Source organism: Falco rusticolus, chromosome 17 (genome assembly GCF_015220075.1).
Source record: "Falco rusticolus isolate bFalRus1 chromosome 17, bFalRus1.pri, whole genome shotgun sequence".
NCBI lineage: Eukaryota > Metazoa > Chordata > Aves > Falconiformes > Falconidae > Falco > Falco rusticolus.
Genome location: NC_051203.1, coordinates 6,167,596 through 6,184,738, shown reverse-complemented (window position 1 = coordinate 6,184,738; position 17,143 = coordinate 6,167,596). Strand labels below are relative to the sequence as shown.

At 51.9% G+C, this 17,143-nt stretch overlaps 1 protein-coding gene across 3 annotated transcripts in view; it reads right to left on the bottom strand.

Moving 5' to 3' along the window:
• RAP1A (RAP1A, member of RAS oncogene family) overlaps positions 1-4,036 on the bottom strand; it is a 42,440-nt gene extending 38,404 nt beyond the window's left edge. The window contains exon 1 of one of the 3 annotated variants that reach the window (XM_037410168.1): positions 3,839-4,036. The gene's annotated coding sequence lies outside the window, so the exon portion shown is untranslated. Of the gene's footprint in view, positions 1-2,898; positions 3,022-3,355; positions 3,483-3,838 lie in introns of those variants that run through there. The other 2 variants (XM_037410166.1, XM_037410167.1) reach the window with 2 other exon arrangements.
• Positions 4,037-17,143: the final 13,107 nt, after the last annotated feature.

Sequence of the window (17,143 nt, the reverse complement as noted above, 5' to 3'; positions counted from 1 at the left end):
AGGCCAAAAAAAGTCCAAACACAACCCCAGGACTTGACCAAGTTTTAAACATTAGGTCTCCCTTGAACCTGCTTCTGCAGAATTAAACACACAAAGCTACCAGAAGTGCCTGATGTTTAACATTAATCTGGCTCATCAGAAATGAAAAGAAAGTGATAAAATATGAAGTCTCTGATATTACCCTAAAACAAACGCTTTGATCAGGATCCACAGCCAGACTCAGCTGGCCGAGCCCTGCAGCACTCTGCAGAACTGATTTCAGCAAGGTTGAAAGTTGACCAAGGGGAATTCCAAATTTCAAAGAGCTATCAGTAAAAAACATTTCAAATGTAAAGAGTAAAGACTTGAACTTTATGTACGTTCAAAAGACTCACTTCCTTTTCACTAGTATAAACAGATAGCGTGTTCCTGCTCTCAGAACAGTAGGATTCCTCTTGATTTTTTTAAGTATCTCTGTAAAGCTGCACAGAAGCAATCTGCTCTCCAAATACTCAGTACAAGTTTAAAGTGCCACCGCGTACACCCTGCATGTGCATGGCAGAAGAAAAAACACTGCAATATATAGTACAAACGTTTAGAGTTGTTTATGCCAAGACTATGATTCAATACACAATTAAAACTTTTATGTTAAGAGTATGTCCACATGTTGCGCTACTGCCACCTAATTACATTTCAGTTTTTTAAGAACAGTCCTCAGACTGGATGAACAGCCATGAAACGTATCACAAATAGTCTGCGTCTGTATACTTGCAGCTTAAGATTTCAAATATAAACCATTCTGATACACTGCATAAACATTAGTCTCCAAATAAAAGCATTAACGTGTCACTGGAATTATACTGTGCTAGTAGTTTAGTCCATTTGGCACGCAGTCCTCTCAAAACCTTCAGTAAAGCTACTTACCCTAAAAACTGCCACACGAGAGCCAAGACACGTGATGACAGGCACACCACTTAGCTTCCTTTGAGTCTTCAGAATTAACAACTCTTGGGTCTGCCAGCACCGGCTGGGCCTCCTAAAGGTCACCAAGGTTTCGTTTGCACCGTACATGGTCCCTTGATCAGGCCACCTACACCCTTCTGGCCATACTCTCCTACGGTTACAAAAGTTGTAAGAAATATCCGCTTTTAAGAAGTATAACTCACTTTTGTGGATGATCTTAGCCTGACAGAACACAAACACTCCTCCCTGGTGCATAGAAAATACTGCACATGAAAACAGATTATTTTTAGAAGCAGTGTATGTGAACACAGCATTTCCTGCCGACTCCACCTTGAAGAACGACATGCGTATCCTCATTCTCATTCCCAAAATGAGGATTTCACAACTTCTGCTACCTGGCACAACACGGAAGGAAGGGACAATCTGCTGAGAACGGCAAGTGACAATTTCCCGGCTCTTGACTCAACATTACAAACTTTTGTTAGAATATGCTGTCAGTCTTCAGACAATCACATCAATAAATCAATGGCATTTTTTCTGCCACAGTGATGAACGGGACATTAGATGTTTTTCTTTATCACACTGATATTTTCCACAGCAACAGGATGTGAACACAGCATTCCCAGCATAATGAAGTCACTATAGCAACGTGATAATGATGTCAGAATAATCAGACAGCATTTCATACTCGGGACACGGCAAACTATACCACTTCTAAAAAATAAAAAAGTTGCAGACAGCACAAAGGCAAGGGTGCCCCATCTAAAACTTCCCTTTAAGTTGCCTAATTTCAGATAACTTCTCATTAATGGCACAGACCTTTGATTGCCAACACCACTACTTTCTCCATAGCTTCATCCCGTACTGTCTAAAAGTCTCCCGTATTCCCACATTAAAACCCTTTCAGAATCTGAGGGATCTGCTAGCACCAGTGAGAGTTAATGACATACCGTTTTCAGTAAGAAAAAGCAACAAAAATCACAACAGTGAAACATTTTGTGGCAGACAGCCACTCTCAACAGCCAGTTTCCTCAACTTAACTCTTCAAATAATCTGGCGTCTCTTTTCACATGCAGCAATACTCAGGGAGAATTACAGAAGCAACAGAAATTATAGAGTGCCGATATAATACGCCGAAGGCAGACAGGCGTTTTCTAGTGAAACGACTATTTTAAGAAATATTATCTCCCTTGTTAAGCTACTGAAAGGAAAAAACCCAGCGTTTTCATGGTTTGCCCTTCCTGTTTGCAGCTCTTTCCAAGTCGTGAGCAAAGCAAAACCCAAGAGGCGATTCCCGTTCTGCGGTGGTTGGTATTGACTCGGTGTGTCCAAACCCTGACCCTCCTGCTGTGAATGTGTCGCACCAGAGCCACACGCACCGTGGCTCAAGCATCATACGCAAAGACGCAAATTAAGGAAAAGTACCGAAATAGAAAAGTTCCCCTAAACGGAGAACGGCTTCTCTTTAAACCATCTCTTCAGAGTGACTGCAGGAAGTGCGAGATACCATTTCAGAGCTGAACTGGTCCGAGGCAAGTGGTCCCCAGGCCTGGAGGACGAGGGTGGGCAGCGCATCGCTCAGCAAGGGGCTTCCAGCAGCAGGCCATGCCCTCGGCCTGGCCCACCTGCCCACGGCTCCAGCCCTCACCCGGGCAGGGCCGCAGGGGCTCGGCCAAGGCTCAGCCCTTGCCCCGCCAGGCGCCCACGGGCCTCGCTGCCCCATTACCTCCGGCGGTCCTGGGGGCCCTGGCGCGAGCGTCCCGCGCCCCTTCACACCTCGGGGAAGGGGGAGCCGCCGCACGCTCCCCTCGAGCGCTGGGCACACCTGACCATACGAAACACCGAAAGAATTTTGGTTATTTCCCGAGGCACGGCGACACCCTTCGCTGTGCCGACGGCCAGCCCGCCCCCGCCTCGGCCCCAGCAGTCTCCCGGCGTCTGGCCGCCTCCCCTCACCCGGAGCCCGGCCGCCCTCGCTGCCCGTCCGGGAGCCGGCGGCCCCGGCACAGCCGCACAAGATGGATGTCCAGCCTGCGCCCGTGGCCAGCCGGGCAGCGCCGCCGCCGCGGGACGGGCGGGCCCGGCAGCGGGGAGCCCCGCACCGCCCCGGGCCCAGCGCAGGCAGCCCTCCCGCCCCGCCGCGGCCAGGGCCGGGGCGAAGCCGCCTCCCACCCCGCGCTGCCGCCCGGGCTTCGCCGCGCCCCCGGGGAGGGAGCGCTCAGCCCGTCCCCGCTGACACCGCCTCGCCGCCCGGACCCCCGCCGCCCCCCCGACCCGCTCGCTCCCGCCCCGCCGCCGGGACGCGGCCCCGCGGCCTCAGCGCGGCCAGGCCCCAGCGGGAGCGCCCGGGGCCGGCCCGCCGCTGTCGCCGCCCGCGGGGCCCCCCGCCACCGGCCCCGGCCGCCCCGCTCACCCGCCGCCTTCCGGGCCGCCTCCCGCCGCCGCTCAGCTCGGGGCTCGGCTGCTGTGCGCGGCGGCGGCGCCGCGTCCGCTCCGCCCTCACCGGCCGCGGCCTGGGGAGGAGCCAGCGGGCCGGGGCGCGGAGCCGGGGCGGCGGGCGGGGACGTGACCGGGGAGGCCCGCGAAAAGTTCCGGGCGGCGGCGCCCGCGGGCCCGGGCAGGTGCCGGGGCCACCGCTCCCCCCCGCCGCGGGGACCCGCGGTTCTCCCTCCTCGCAGCCCGGGCGAAGGGCGCCGGCGAGGGCAGTCCCGGGCCTGCCTGCGGGGCCATGGCGGCAGCTGGGCCTCGGCCTCCCCTCAGGCCCACCGGGACCCTCCCGCCCGCCCGGACACCGGCCCGGCCCGCCGCCGCCACGGGCCTGGTGGAGACGGGCCGGGCGCTGGCACCGGGTGACCCCCCCCGCGGGCACCAAGCAAGGCCGAGCGCGGCTCCTTACCGAGGGGACGGTGCTGGCGGTGCCCGCGCAGGATGCGGGCGGTAGCTTCGAGGCCGCTGTGGCCATCGGCCCATCGCCTGCACGACTTAAGTTTCCTGAAACGCAGCACTTAATAACAGTGTGATTTCTTCTATTTTTTTAAAAAAAGAAGCATAAAGAATGAAGAGTCCTAACGTTGAAGTAAAGTATCTCTGTAGCCAAGGAGAAGCAGAGGAAATGCAGAAAGACAAAACGACACATGTATGTCCTGAGGCTGGTTTTGTGTCACTTGGGGTTTGCGAGCGATAGCAGCCCTGCCTGAAGAGGATTGGGTCAGAAGTTCACCAGTGTCACTGTGCAGGGTCCTGTGATCCGTTAGATTACCTCCTCAGTCCTAGCAAACTAGCTCAGCTTTAAAATACATACTCAAGAAGAGCTAATGTCAACAAATATCAGCAGAACTTTTTAATATTTTTCTGGTTAAAAAGCTATAAATGCACCACAAAGAGCCATAACAGCTCCCACGATCTGACTGCCTAGCTCTCCATGCACCTCTACCTCAAACGCAGAGGGCAGCTCTTGCTGGCCAGCCCAGCCTTGCCCCCTCCACATCACCGGGGACAGGGCGAGGGGCGCAGCCACCGTCCCCCGGGGTGCCCAAGGGCAGGCTGCAGGCAGTGGGCTGTGCCAGGCAGCGCGGGGGCCCTCCCCAGCACTCCGCTCCCTTCACTTGCGGAATTTCAGGGACACGAGCAGGGGATTTGTTGAAGTCTGAGGCTAGAGCAATAACATTTTTGCATTCACCCTGCCTTTCATCCGGCACTCCAACAAAAATGCTGAATATTACTCATCTCGCTTTACAGACAAGGAAACTTAAGACACAGAGATTAAATGACTTATCCAAAATCCCTAGCAAGTCGGTGGCCAGGAGACAAACACAGCTCAGAGCCCCCACTCATCCTCCGCTCTGACTGAGAGAAAACCATGCTCTAGTTCTCCCACTCACAGTCTTTGTGCATGCAGCAGAAATACGCAGTGCAATTTTGCTTCCAGGTACAACTCGTCGCTGCTGATACTGATCTATAAATCCCTGTTCTTAATGGCTCAAGTCCTAGCGAGGTATCTCCTTCCCTGGGGACCACCATGCTGGGAGCGAGCAGGTGAATCACTTTCTTAATTTGTATAGCTGGAGGCAGGGTAATCTCAGCAGAGGGATTTCCACATTTTCTTTCTCTGCAGGACTTGGCCTCTGCAGCCTCAGCAGCAGAGCTCAGCCACTCCTCTCGCAGTGGGGCAGTTGGTGTGGCAACATCATCTGCCTGTAAGGATGCTTAACACCGGTGGCTGAGCAACTTGTTTCCTCTAAATACAAACATTATTGTGAGATCTGTGAACCTTGGAAGTTACTAGCTCTACGTTAAAAACATGAGGCTGCATCTGGAAAACATGCAGAGACAAGATACCAGCAATAACTTCTGTTTCAAAAGCTGTAAAGTCAGTAAAAAACCCCAAACGTTCCCGTAGACAGAAACTGCACACGGAGACTCATGTCCTTTAAGAGGCTCGATATACATGGAAGGATGTGGGCATTCTGGAAGGCTTTACCCAAGGTTTCCTTTAAAATTAAAGGTTTAATAAACTTTGCCCCAAATACCAGGATATCTGCAGCTTTTCCCACTCAGCACTACTGACCAAAGAGTTTTATTGTATCCAATTAATCAAGCACATATCTGTTTTATGGGTTGTGCACCATCTTCTAAGTTTCAGAACAATAAGGGTCCAGGGACGCTCAGGGCCTGACTCAGCAAGACAAAGCACCTACTTAATGTCTGTTCTGGGAAGGCTGACTTTTTGTTTTCTTCAGTTTTCTGCACGTTTGAATGGGATCTGATAACATTTATTGCTGAGTCAGACTTTGAAAGTACAATTAGATCGGGACGAATGTGAACCTGATTATGAAATTATTAGAAGAGAAGGAGAAAGGGGTCCAATCTCAGCTGCTATCAGAGGGATTTTCCTAGCAAGTTCAAAAAGGAATATATCTGAATCTTCATTTCTTTCAGTTCCACGTGCCGCCTTTCTCCTTTAGCAGGAGGGATGTGACCCCATGGACAGACCCCACAGACAGACTGCCTGCGCTGGAGCCCATTTCACTGCTGTGCTGCTGCACCTTATCTCTTGTGCAATGGGGGACTGCTCGTCAGCAAATTCAGTCTGTCAACAGGGTGTTAAATCCTGTGTCCACACCTTGTCTCTCCCTCAGTGCATTTTCCAATTTATAACAAATCCGATTATTTCAGGGACATCTACAGTGTTATTGACGTCACCACTTACACCTGCTTGAAGCGGGTAAGACCTGCTGACATCCCCAAACAGTGGAGTTCTACCCCACACCACCTCAGCAGCAACACAAGGTTATAAGGCAAAGATAGTTGAGTCTCTGCATCCTGTCACATACAGGATACAACCTGCTATGTCCTAGACAGCCCAAAATATCCAGTGGCCCTTAACGTCGCGGTTTTGTAAAGAAATATTGCAATTTATTACAACCTTCTGTTTACATAAAACATGGGTCACCACAAGAATGTCTTTTCTGACCTCCCCGGTCTAAATCCATTGATATTGTTAAATTATACCAGCAGTTCACTCCCCTTTTCCTGGTATGTGGCGGCAGTGAAAGACTGAAGGGAAAACACTGTTATCCCCAGCACCTGCAGTGGGATTGCAATTCTTTGCCTGGTTTTGCAGCTGAATTGCAGGGGTTGCACTGAGACTTATGCAGACAAAGGAAAATGGATCATAATCCCTCAGGACTTTTTTATTCCAAAATAAAACCTGCCCAATTGGATAAATTATCACAAGTTCAGCTGATGTAAATATCTACCTAATGCCCATTTGCTGATTTAATGAAATCCAGAAACAATTTGCAATCACATAATGAGCTTGGATTCCTGGCTGATACAATCACAGGACTAGAGAGCAGAAGTCAGCTCAGTAACACACATCAACAGCACATTTAAATGAAAGCGTATTTCACACTGTACAGGCTAATAACACATTATTATTGCTCTAATTGTTAGAAGTAGAGGTGCTGACTGCATGATGATGGTGTCCTGATTGTCTGGACTTAAACTGCGCAGAAAAGGAACTGGTCCTCTCCCAACTTACAATAATAGTGTTTTTTAAACTATAGTCATGAAAGAGTCAGGAAGAGAAATGCGCATTACAAAGAGCTCAACATGAGCTTTTGAAGTGCAAGCATAATGTTTTCTTTACAGATGAGATTGCAGTGTCTCATTAGGAATAATGACTTAATTATGTTATTAACAGTGCATACCCACATCACTGACACTGTACTGACAGCAGCTCCTTTGCCTGATAACGTGGATGCAGGGGTCACTGAGCATGTACTTCATCTCGCATCAGCAGCCGCGCAGCACCCTGATGCAGTGCTCCAGAGGGTGCCATGTCCTTGCCAGGGATCAGACCATAAAGGATAGTTTAACACACACCAGCATCTGACAAGTTCTGTGGGGGCAGGCGAGCTCCAAAGCCATGAGTGTGCTACCAGAGCACACAGACGGGACTGAACAGACTCCTCTGCTGAAAACACCACCCCTCCTCTGACTGCAGCAGACCTGTTTTTTCCATGCCCACTGCCTGGCTGGGTGAAGCTACCAGCTAATTAGGCAGATGAGCTGGGAGGCGTGGAAGCTGGGGAGGGATGGCTGGTTGCAAGGCAGCGCTCCACAAAAGGCCCAACTTGTTGCCAAAGGGAAAGCCTGGGATGGCTTTTCCATGAGTTACAACCCTGGGGCAGCAGTGCTGCTGCCGATCGCCTCTCCCGACACCGCCAGTATCATTAAAGTTGCCTGAAATCACAAGAAAGGCTGAACCCCAACTGGTAGCCGCAAATGCTAAAGTACTTTCTGGGTTTAAGCTTTAAAGGTGTCCCCACCTGTGAGCAGGGGCACTGCAGAAAGGATGAGGAGGCAGGAACGGGGCTCCCTTTATCAAAAGTACCAGCAAGCCTGGGCTTTCCTCCTTTGTGACTTTAACCAGCCTCTCCAAAAGGGACGTAGGCTTCTTGTGCAGCTTCCCAAACATTATCCTACCTTTCAAGCATGCCAGAAAAGCCAGTGTCAGTCTGGTGTCTGCTCTTCATGATTCTGCAGGGTAGGGTTAAAGGCGGAGACTCGTGTGGGTTTCTGGTTCAAGGGTTTTATAAATAATATCATAGAGGAGGCTGTGAAACTCACTGGGGAAGGAAGAACAAAACACACTTCCCGCTGCTCAGGTATGGCAGGGAACTGCTTATTATCATACACAGGGTTTCCCGTTTTTTTGTTTTGTTTTTTTTAGTCTAATGGCAACATAATGGGCTGCTTTTACTATTTGCTTTCTGTGAACAAGAATTTACTTGTCCAAAATTGTAGCAGCCTGGCATTTACTGCCAGAGGAGACTGTTGGCAAGGAAATGACCCTCAGAGCTAAAACAGGAGCTGAGACATTAGCCTGTGTACCTCTCTTGTGTTTAATCACAGGTGTTGGTGGTGGAGCTATATTTGATATAGTCTTCCAAGCAATCTGTTATCCATGCATCTCCCCACTGCACAGCCAGTCTGTTCGTGGTAGAGAGCTGCTACCGAGCAGCTTGTGTGTCTGTTTGGGGATGGGAGAGGTGATTTTGTCTTTCAGAACCTGGCACACGCAATGGGAGATGGTCCCAGCTTGGGGTGGGATCTAACCCAGCAGCAGCTCATACCTGCACGAAGCATCTGCCCAAGCAGAATCGTAAGAGTGAGTTGGAGAGGGTGATGGGGAGGCTTGTATAATTTTTATGGCAGCAGCCTGGATGCCCAGAAACAAGTAGCCCTCCCCACACAGCTCTACACATATCCTGGTTTCAGCTGGGAACTCAGCTCTTCTCTGGTAAGGAAGCTGGAGGATGCATTGCCTGCAGTTCCTTTACCCTGGGACTTTCTCCAGCTACTGACGTTTCATGCCTCCTCCCAGCCCACTTGTCAACATGGAGAAACACTGGAGCGGTCCTACCCCTCTGCCAAGGCCGCCTGCCGCTTGCTTGTGCCAGGCAGTGAAAGTGAAACCAACAAAATATTTCACTCATCCTTGAAAAGGAAAGTTAGTTACCCCAGGTGAGGCTGTACAAGGCCAGGCAGTACACTCCAGGACTCCCCTAACGGTAGCCGATGAGAACGGAGCACGGTGATGCACGTTTGTAGGATACTTGACAAATCCTCTGACGTGTGCGGTGCAGGTCTGGCTAGCATTTCCAGAGACCAAGGTAACACAGCACAGCCCAGGGCCTGATTCTGCCCTCACTTATCCCATACACCATTTGCAAATGACTTGATCAAAGCTGCTGGATTTGCATGAGACAGAGCCAAGCAGAGGAGACTGAAGTCCCAGCCCCCCCAGCAACGGCCAGGAGGGGCACAGTCTCAAGCACAAGAGACCAGGACAGCAAAGTTCAAAGCGAACAATAAGAAGTGTTTTTCTTCCAGCTGACAAACTGTGCTCACTGTTCAAAGGCAGCTGCAAACCACATGTTTTCTGCTGTTACCCAACTTCTTCCTGCACAGCCCTTCGGAGCCAAGCACTCGCTCGCCCCACGTGCCTAGGCAGTGCCTCAGAGTGCCACCCAGGTACCAAACCTCATCCTCCGCAAGCAGCTGCCAGCTCGTTTCACCTGTTCCTAGGACAAATGCAGCTTCCATCTTGTAAAATTCCAACAGTATATGGAAGGGGCAGGAAGCACGGGGGAAAAAAAATAAAAATTTAAAGCTAATGTGTTTTAAGTACCAAAGGAAGTCAGAGACATTCCTTTGACTTTGTGGCTATGCTGGTAACCACACACAACGAGGCAAACATTGCCTTGAGATTAAGTGTCATATATATTGAAATGGGGGAAAGCCCAGTTCAGCAAGTGCTTGCTCCCATGTTTCCTTTCATGGCTTTTAAACACTTGTTTTCTTTAAACACATTCACACAATGACTGCATTGTAGCCGGGGGGTAATTTCTGATTAGTAGGCAAAAGTAGCAACTCAGCTACTTGTCTACAAGCTTCTGGAAACCCCTTGAGATCAATGAGATCTTTTCATTACCTGTTCCTGATTTCTCCCAGCTGGTAGCTGGTCCCTTCCAAGGTCAGTCCTGCCAACTGCCAGCATCCAGGGATGGGGTGGGGCAGGAGCTGCGAGCCCACAGACAGCCCTTCTTCCACCCTCAGCCAAGCCCCAGGCCAGCAGCACAGCCAGCCAAGGCAGGCACAGGGCTGCGGGACAGAACTTAATAAAGACATCAGTGAGTTAATGAACTCACCTCTACCTGGATAAGAAACGAGTGTTTCTAATTAGTGCTGCTTTGCTGTCCTAAGTGGACTTAATCATCCCTTAGCCTTGGAGACCCTCCAGCATGCTCCAGCAATTTCTTGCTCCTGCTTTCAGGGGTTGGTGGGAGCTTGTCTTAAAACAGCTGTTTCAGGAGAGGCTGTTTCTCAGCTCTTTTTACTAGTTGCTCCACTGTAATTACAGTAACACTTAGCCTTGTGATAGCACTTTTCATTCATTTACTGATTACAGTTGTTAATGATATTATTATTAATGATAATAGTAATGGCTTTATGTCCTTGCTCAGGAAAGAGTAGGTATTTTCCTAGAGAAAGGCTGTTACTTTATGTTACCAGTAAAGCCAACACTGAGTAAGAGGAAGCACAAGGCACTTGTGTCTCGTGGCAGCCTGTGCTGACAAGGAGGTGTTCCCCCCCCACCCCCCGAGCACAGCGGTCCTTGGCCCTTTGGGGCAGAAGCTGCACATCGCAGTTGCCATCCAGGCGGCAGCACAACCCTGAACTCATCTCTGAAATCAGCTGTTGCCTCCTCACCAGATCATGAGTCACTTCCACTCCAGTTATGACTCAGTTGACTGGAAACTTTGCCTGAGTAAGGGCTGGATGTCTTGTTCATGTTTCTCCAGCCCTGGTGAGGTTTGTCCCGGTGGCGCCCATGGGCAGGCAGGTCGGCCAGCTCCCGAGGGCTGGGCAGTGTCACCCCGTGGTGCCCAGGCACCTGCGGCCGCACAGGCTCATCGGCCTCTCTGCAGCTAAAGACAACCCCGAAGTGGTAAACCCTTCAAAAGATGAGCCGTCGTGCCTGTCGCTAGCGAGCAGCACGCATGTCTGCATCGCCAGCAGAAAAGCAGCCCAATTACATCCTAGAAACATTTGGGGGTGCTTTGGTTTTCAACACTTTCCTCTGTTGCCCTTTGAAAAGAAAGTGTTTGTATAAATAACAGCAGATGCATTTTAAAATAGCTCATCTCCCAGCCAGTGTTTAGCAATAGAAATGAGCAAAGATAAAACAGTTGCATATGATGTGAGAAACACAACAGATGGGTTTGCAGGGAGAAGCAGGCCAGCCTGCGCTATCTGTGTCAGCGTGAGTGGACCCCGCTGCTATCTGCCTGCGCAGATTGCAGCACTGGTGGCTGCGGCAGCTCCCTCCGAGGACTCAGCACCGGCAGAAACGTTCGCTTAGTGCTGCTGACTTTTTTTGCCTGCTTGTGTTCAGCATTAATGAGAGCGCCTGCGCGTGAGGTGCCGGCTCGACTCAGCGAGCTGTGGTGCAGATGCACGTTGGGCCAGTTCGCTGTGTCTCAGCTGGGGCAGCCTCGGGGGCAGCGGCTGCGGGGGCTCGCTCATCCCGCTGCGTGGCAAGTGCTGGCCCCCTGGCCTGAGCGCTCCTTGCAAAACACAGCCAGCCCTGGGGAGCAGCTGCAGCCTTCCCCGCTTCCTTCACTGGACACCCCTGCTTGGGTTTGCAAAACTAGTAACTGAGGCCAGAAGGTGGGAAATGGAGCATCTCCTAAAAGCACTGTTTGGCAAGAATTTCCATATTACCGGGAAATGTGTAATGACTCTGAGCTCCCACCGAAGCCACTGTTTTAATTTTTGTGTCTGAGAAGAGCAGCTTTACCTCGGGACGGGTGTACGGCTGGCACTGCTTTGTGACCGACTGCACGGAACGGCGGCTCCTCTCCCCACATTAACATGCAAAAGCTTCAGGATCTTTGCCTTCAACTCACAAGCCTTCAAAACAAATGCAGCCGTTTGGTCTCATACATGGTGCTTTGGTTTCCTTCTCTATTCACCACCAAAACCTCTTGCTTTCCAAAGGTGTGCTCACTTGGGTATGGCAAACTCTTGTACGTGAGTGTGACGATGGTACAGGTGTTTTTACTAGCGTTAAAGATATATTTATAGGTACCTAGGTTTATATATGTGTATATATATATTATTTTTTATATATAAAGTTATATAATGGTATAGGTGTAGGACTGACAGCAGTGAAGATTAAAGTTGTATCAGCATTTATGCCAGGCAATTGGAAAAAAAGCTGAACACCCTGACGGTGCAGCATGCAGCCCAGCAATGACCTGAGCAGTATGGGGGCAAACAGCTGGGGTTTGGGTCACCTACTTTCTTGGATTCCTACTAAAACAGACGGGTGGACGTCGGACTGAGCCCTGCTCCAGCCGGTGGGCAGTGCCAGCGAGGAGCAAGTCACCGGCATTGTACCTGCTCGCTGCGGGGGACTGGAACGAAGCTGAGCTCCCGCGGCTGTTTTCTGAAGGAACAGGCATGCCGGGGTGAGGGCAGTTATCCACCAGGAGAGCTCCCATTTACTCAAAACAGCCAGGAAGCCTCCCAAGGACTGCTACCCCGTTTGATATACCCGAATGTGTGCTGAGCTCGTGGGGTGACTGGGGCCAGTTCTTAGAGTTACCTTAATAACAGAAAACTCCACTTGTATTTCCAGAGTTACAGAAACCGCAGAGATATCAGAGCATTTAATCACTTGTTTTACTGCCTGCGCTGTATGTTGTGGTGAGGTGCCGCATACCAGACTGACGAGTTCTCGCTGATGGCTCCTGTCACCGCCAGACTGCTGTGGGGGCACGTCCCGGGGAGGGAGCCAGGGCTCCCCATCCCCGCCTGCAGCCCCTCCACTCATGCGCTGCGCTCTGTGCCCCCCGTCCCTTGGCAGCGAGCCGAGGGGTAGCTCAGTGCGAGCTCCAGCCTTGCCACGCTGAGCCCGCACTTGGAGCTGGGCTGCCAGGAACCAGAGAGGTGCCCTCCCTGCTTCTCTGACTGGGATGTCCCAGGCACGCCGCTGCCACCGCCTCGATGCCAGTGGGACACCAGCAGCTCTTTGACACTGGCTCTGCTGTGGCTTGGCTGCTTCTGCTGCTTTGCCAGGAGTCTTCCCAACTGGCAGGTGTCCTGGCAGCCCACACACAGGGCTTTTTCATTTCCATGCAGAATGAGAATGGCTAGTTTCTCGCAATTGCTAAGAAATGTCCTTGGTGTGGTTCTTCCAGTGTCACCATGTCTCCTGTGTGCACAGTAACTTGTGCTGGGACCTGCAGATCCCTCAGAGCAAGCCTCCGTGCTGCCTGCCCACTGCTGGCACCCTGTCAAACCTGCGATGCTTTTGGCTGAGCACTGCAGGTGGCAAGGACACCAGTTACAGAGGACAACAGGCGGGTTTGGGTCTGGAGCCGTGATTTGGAGCTGCTTCTCCTCCAAACCCCACCAATACTCCCCCAGCACTGGTGACACAGCCTGTCGTCCCAACCCCAGTGGTCAGTGAGGAGGAGGAGGGGGAGAGAATTCTTCCCACTCACCTGGCCACGGCCAAGCCCACAGCAAGTAGAGCTGCCTTGGAGAGCCGGCACACAGGGATGGAGCGGGTCCAGCACTCCTCTCCAAAGGCAGAGTGGCGCTGGTGGATCTGTGCTTTGCCAGGAGGGCTGGGAGGGATGTTTTTCTTGGGCCATGAGCAAGCGAGCGGTGCCAGCAGCAAACTTCGTGACCCCGAAGCAAGGCAAGTGCCGCTCCCTCAGACTCATCTCTTCCACGTCTTGCAGAGCAGTGGCTGCTCTGTCACCGTCCTTCGCCTGCTCCGAGCTGAGCTCCCATGCCATCCCAGCCAGGTGGTGTGGAGGGGCAGTGGGTACCCTCCAGCCCCCCATCCTGAGCAATCAGAGGGATGAAGTGGGTCTTGCAGACACCGGGATCGCCGCCTCCTAGTGATGCCCGCAGCTGCTTGCTTGGTGCTAAACAATCCACCTTGTACAGTAATCGTGCGTCCGGTGCTGCTTTTCCATTCCCGGTGGGCAGGAATCGGGAGCTGGCTGTGGGTCTGCAAGGGCCACTGGAACCCAGCACTGACCACGGCACTGGGTCCTGGTTCATACATCAAACTGGGCGTGAAACCATGGGAGAGAAGAGCCAGCAGGCTTCCATCTGTCCTGAAAAGCTTCTCTTGGGTTGAGACTTGAAAAGACTAGAACTGCTCTAAGGAGTGTTTAAAATGAGCTGATTGCAGCTTCGAAATATGCACCCAGGAAAATGGCACCACGTGGACAGGGTGGTTTTGGGCAGCAGAACATCACACGGAACATGGGACCAGGGCTTACAGCAAAAGAGTGATGCAGCCCTTAGACAGGGCAGACCCACAGCTCTTGGGCGATGCTAGCGAGAGCTGTGGCTTCTCTGCCCTTCAGAAACACAGACTGACTCGCTCCCTCAAAGGTGTGTTCCAGCACGGCCAGGCTGAGCCCACGGGGGGCCGGGCAGGGCAGCGAGCTCCCGGGCCTTACAGAGCTGCGTCCAGAGCGGGCACGTTCCCAGCGAAGGCCCCTGAAGGAGATCCCTGAGCCTCCGCTCCCGGGATGGCAAAGCCTTTCAGGCTGCAGCTCAAGGTGGCCATAAATTGCCCATTTGTCAGTGGCCTTACTATTTTGAGAGCTGATTGCAATGTTTGCTTTGGGTAACCAAGGAACCTGAAATGCTGTGATTTATCCTCCCGTGGCGTTATCTGCCGTGGACCCTTGGCTGCATGCTCGTTAGGCTGGTGGTAACGGGGCTGCCCTGAAGAACCTTCCTGCCCTAATGACTGCAGAGCACGGCATGAGGCCGTGCCAGTGCCAGGCAGGCAAAGGGGGACAGGATTTCCTCCACAAATTAAACTTCCACAAGATAAGGAAATCAAACACTTGCTGGTGTGTAGCAAACAGCTCTGTAAAGGGGCAGTGCTTGGCAGTGGGTCTGTCTGCTCCAGGTGCAGCTCTTCCCCCTGCTCTGACCCACAGCTGAGCACCAAGTTTTAGGGATGAGGACCTGCTGGAGAGATGCAGCAGCCATCCCTCCTGGAGGTGGCACACGCTCGCTCGTAGCTGGGGCTGGGGTGATGCAAGACCCACACTGCCTGGACTCCATCCTGCTACCTGATAATGGTGGGGTTATCTACCTGTCAATCTCTCTACATATATCTGTGTCCAACCCAGATCTTAGCTCAGGTGCCCTCCCTGTTCCCTGCTCATGGGTCCCACTCTTGCTAGCTCGTGGGCTCCCTCCACTCCATCCCTGCACGGAAACCTTGAGTGAGCATGATTTGCGTTTCCTGTCTGCAGAATGAGCAAAGCCCAGCTCAGCAGTTTCATCCCCCCTCCCGCCTCATGCTTTTGAAGCAGAGCGGAAACCGTGAGGAGCTGAGGACATGGAAACGCTAATGCTTTATCTTACCGTCCTTCCAGACGTGCATTTTCCATATTTCTTCTTCAGCAAAAAATGTAATGGTTGTGCCATCCAATCTCCCATAAATACAGCCATCCCATCACCTCGCAGCTCCTTCTGGGGCTCTGAGGTGCTGTAAAGCTGCACTAAATAGGTACTAAATCTTATTCTCAGGCCAATAACAAATGTTACGTTATTATTTAGCCAGCAACACGCTCTGTTTAAATTATCTTCCATGGTAGAGTAAGTGTCCTGCGACTCCTCCGGCACTAACCTATCTCACAGGCAAACTCCAGATACATTGTTAGGAGTCTCCAAAACTGTGTATTGGAGCAAGTGTTTAAGAACAATTTATTTCCCCCAAAATCAGGGCAGTGAGCTTGGCAATAAGTGTCATTAGGAAAGCTGAGTTTTTCCACTACAATGAGAGATCTCTGTGTGTTTTGCTGCAAATAGACAGTAAAGAAAAATATATCCTTTTTTTTCCCTAAGGAACCAAGTAACATCTCTGAGTTAACTGGAGAACAAAAGAGGCCTTGATTTCTGCCATCTATCATGGAAAGGGCTGGATCCAAATATACGTAAATTAAAAATAAAAAGGTATAAACAACGCTTCCTTCCTAAAGAGCCTCCCTGGTAAACCTGGACCCTGGAAGCCTCCTGAGCCCGGCTGCTCCAGCTCATCTTCCTGTTTGTGGAGGCTGGTCCGGCACGGAGACCAGCTCCCAGGGAGGCTCCGGGCACTTTGTGCCCTCTCAGCACCAGTCCCCTGGAAAACTTTGTTTTCAGTAGTATCATCTGATCAAATAAAGACCAAAAGTCTTTCTCTTCCTCCCTGGCAACTTTGTTTGTGACAGTCTTTCATTTTCTGCCTGGGTAAGCTGGTGCTGCCTGGCTGTGAGGTGGGCACTGAGCCTCGTGCCTTCTCCGCTCCGGCCACGCCACGTGTTGTGTTGCAGAGCAGAACGGGGTTGCCCAGCCCAGCCCAGGCGGGAGGGAGCGGCAAGCGGGCACTGCTGCTGCGGGGGCTGGGGGGCACGGCGAGGGCTGGGGGACGGGGGAGCGCCAGCCCTGCAGACACCCCGTGCAGCGGGACCGCCGTGCCGACAGCTCCTTGCCCCTTCAACAAGGGCCTGTGGGGTTTCGTTTGCTCGTTTTCATGGGAATTACTGTTCCTGCGGGGAAAGCCTCTGCTTCCACCTCCGAGAGGATTACTGCCGCCACAGGACCAAATCCCTCTGTTCGTTACACCCATGTAAATCTAGAGTAAATCCTTTTAAGCCATTGGGGCCACTCTGGGCTTACCCAGACATAAATGGCCATACTATAAATAAGACCTTGGTTTGATCAGAAAACTAAAGGCAGGAAAAAAGCACTTAAAAGATATCCAGGGGAAATACAAGCTCCCCCCTCCGCAAGCAGTTATGCTGACAATGATGAATTTGTCCATGAATGCCAGTCAGAGGGTGAGTCATGTTTCATAAATAAATTACACAAAGATGTTCCCCATCCTGGAGTACTCGCTCACCCACAGCAGGGGGTTTCTAAAAAACACAACAGGTGAGGAGCCAGACGCAGGGGAAGGAGAAGGATGGAGCAAGGCACACCACAGCACCCACAGCCTTCATCCGTGTGGCACCCAAAGTCCTGCGGGGTCCTGACCCAGGAATCCCCAGTTCTGGAGGTGGGTGACACCCCGCCGGCTCCCTGCAGCTGCATTCCTGGG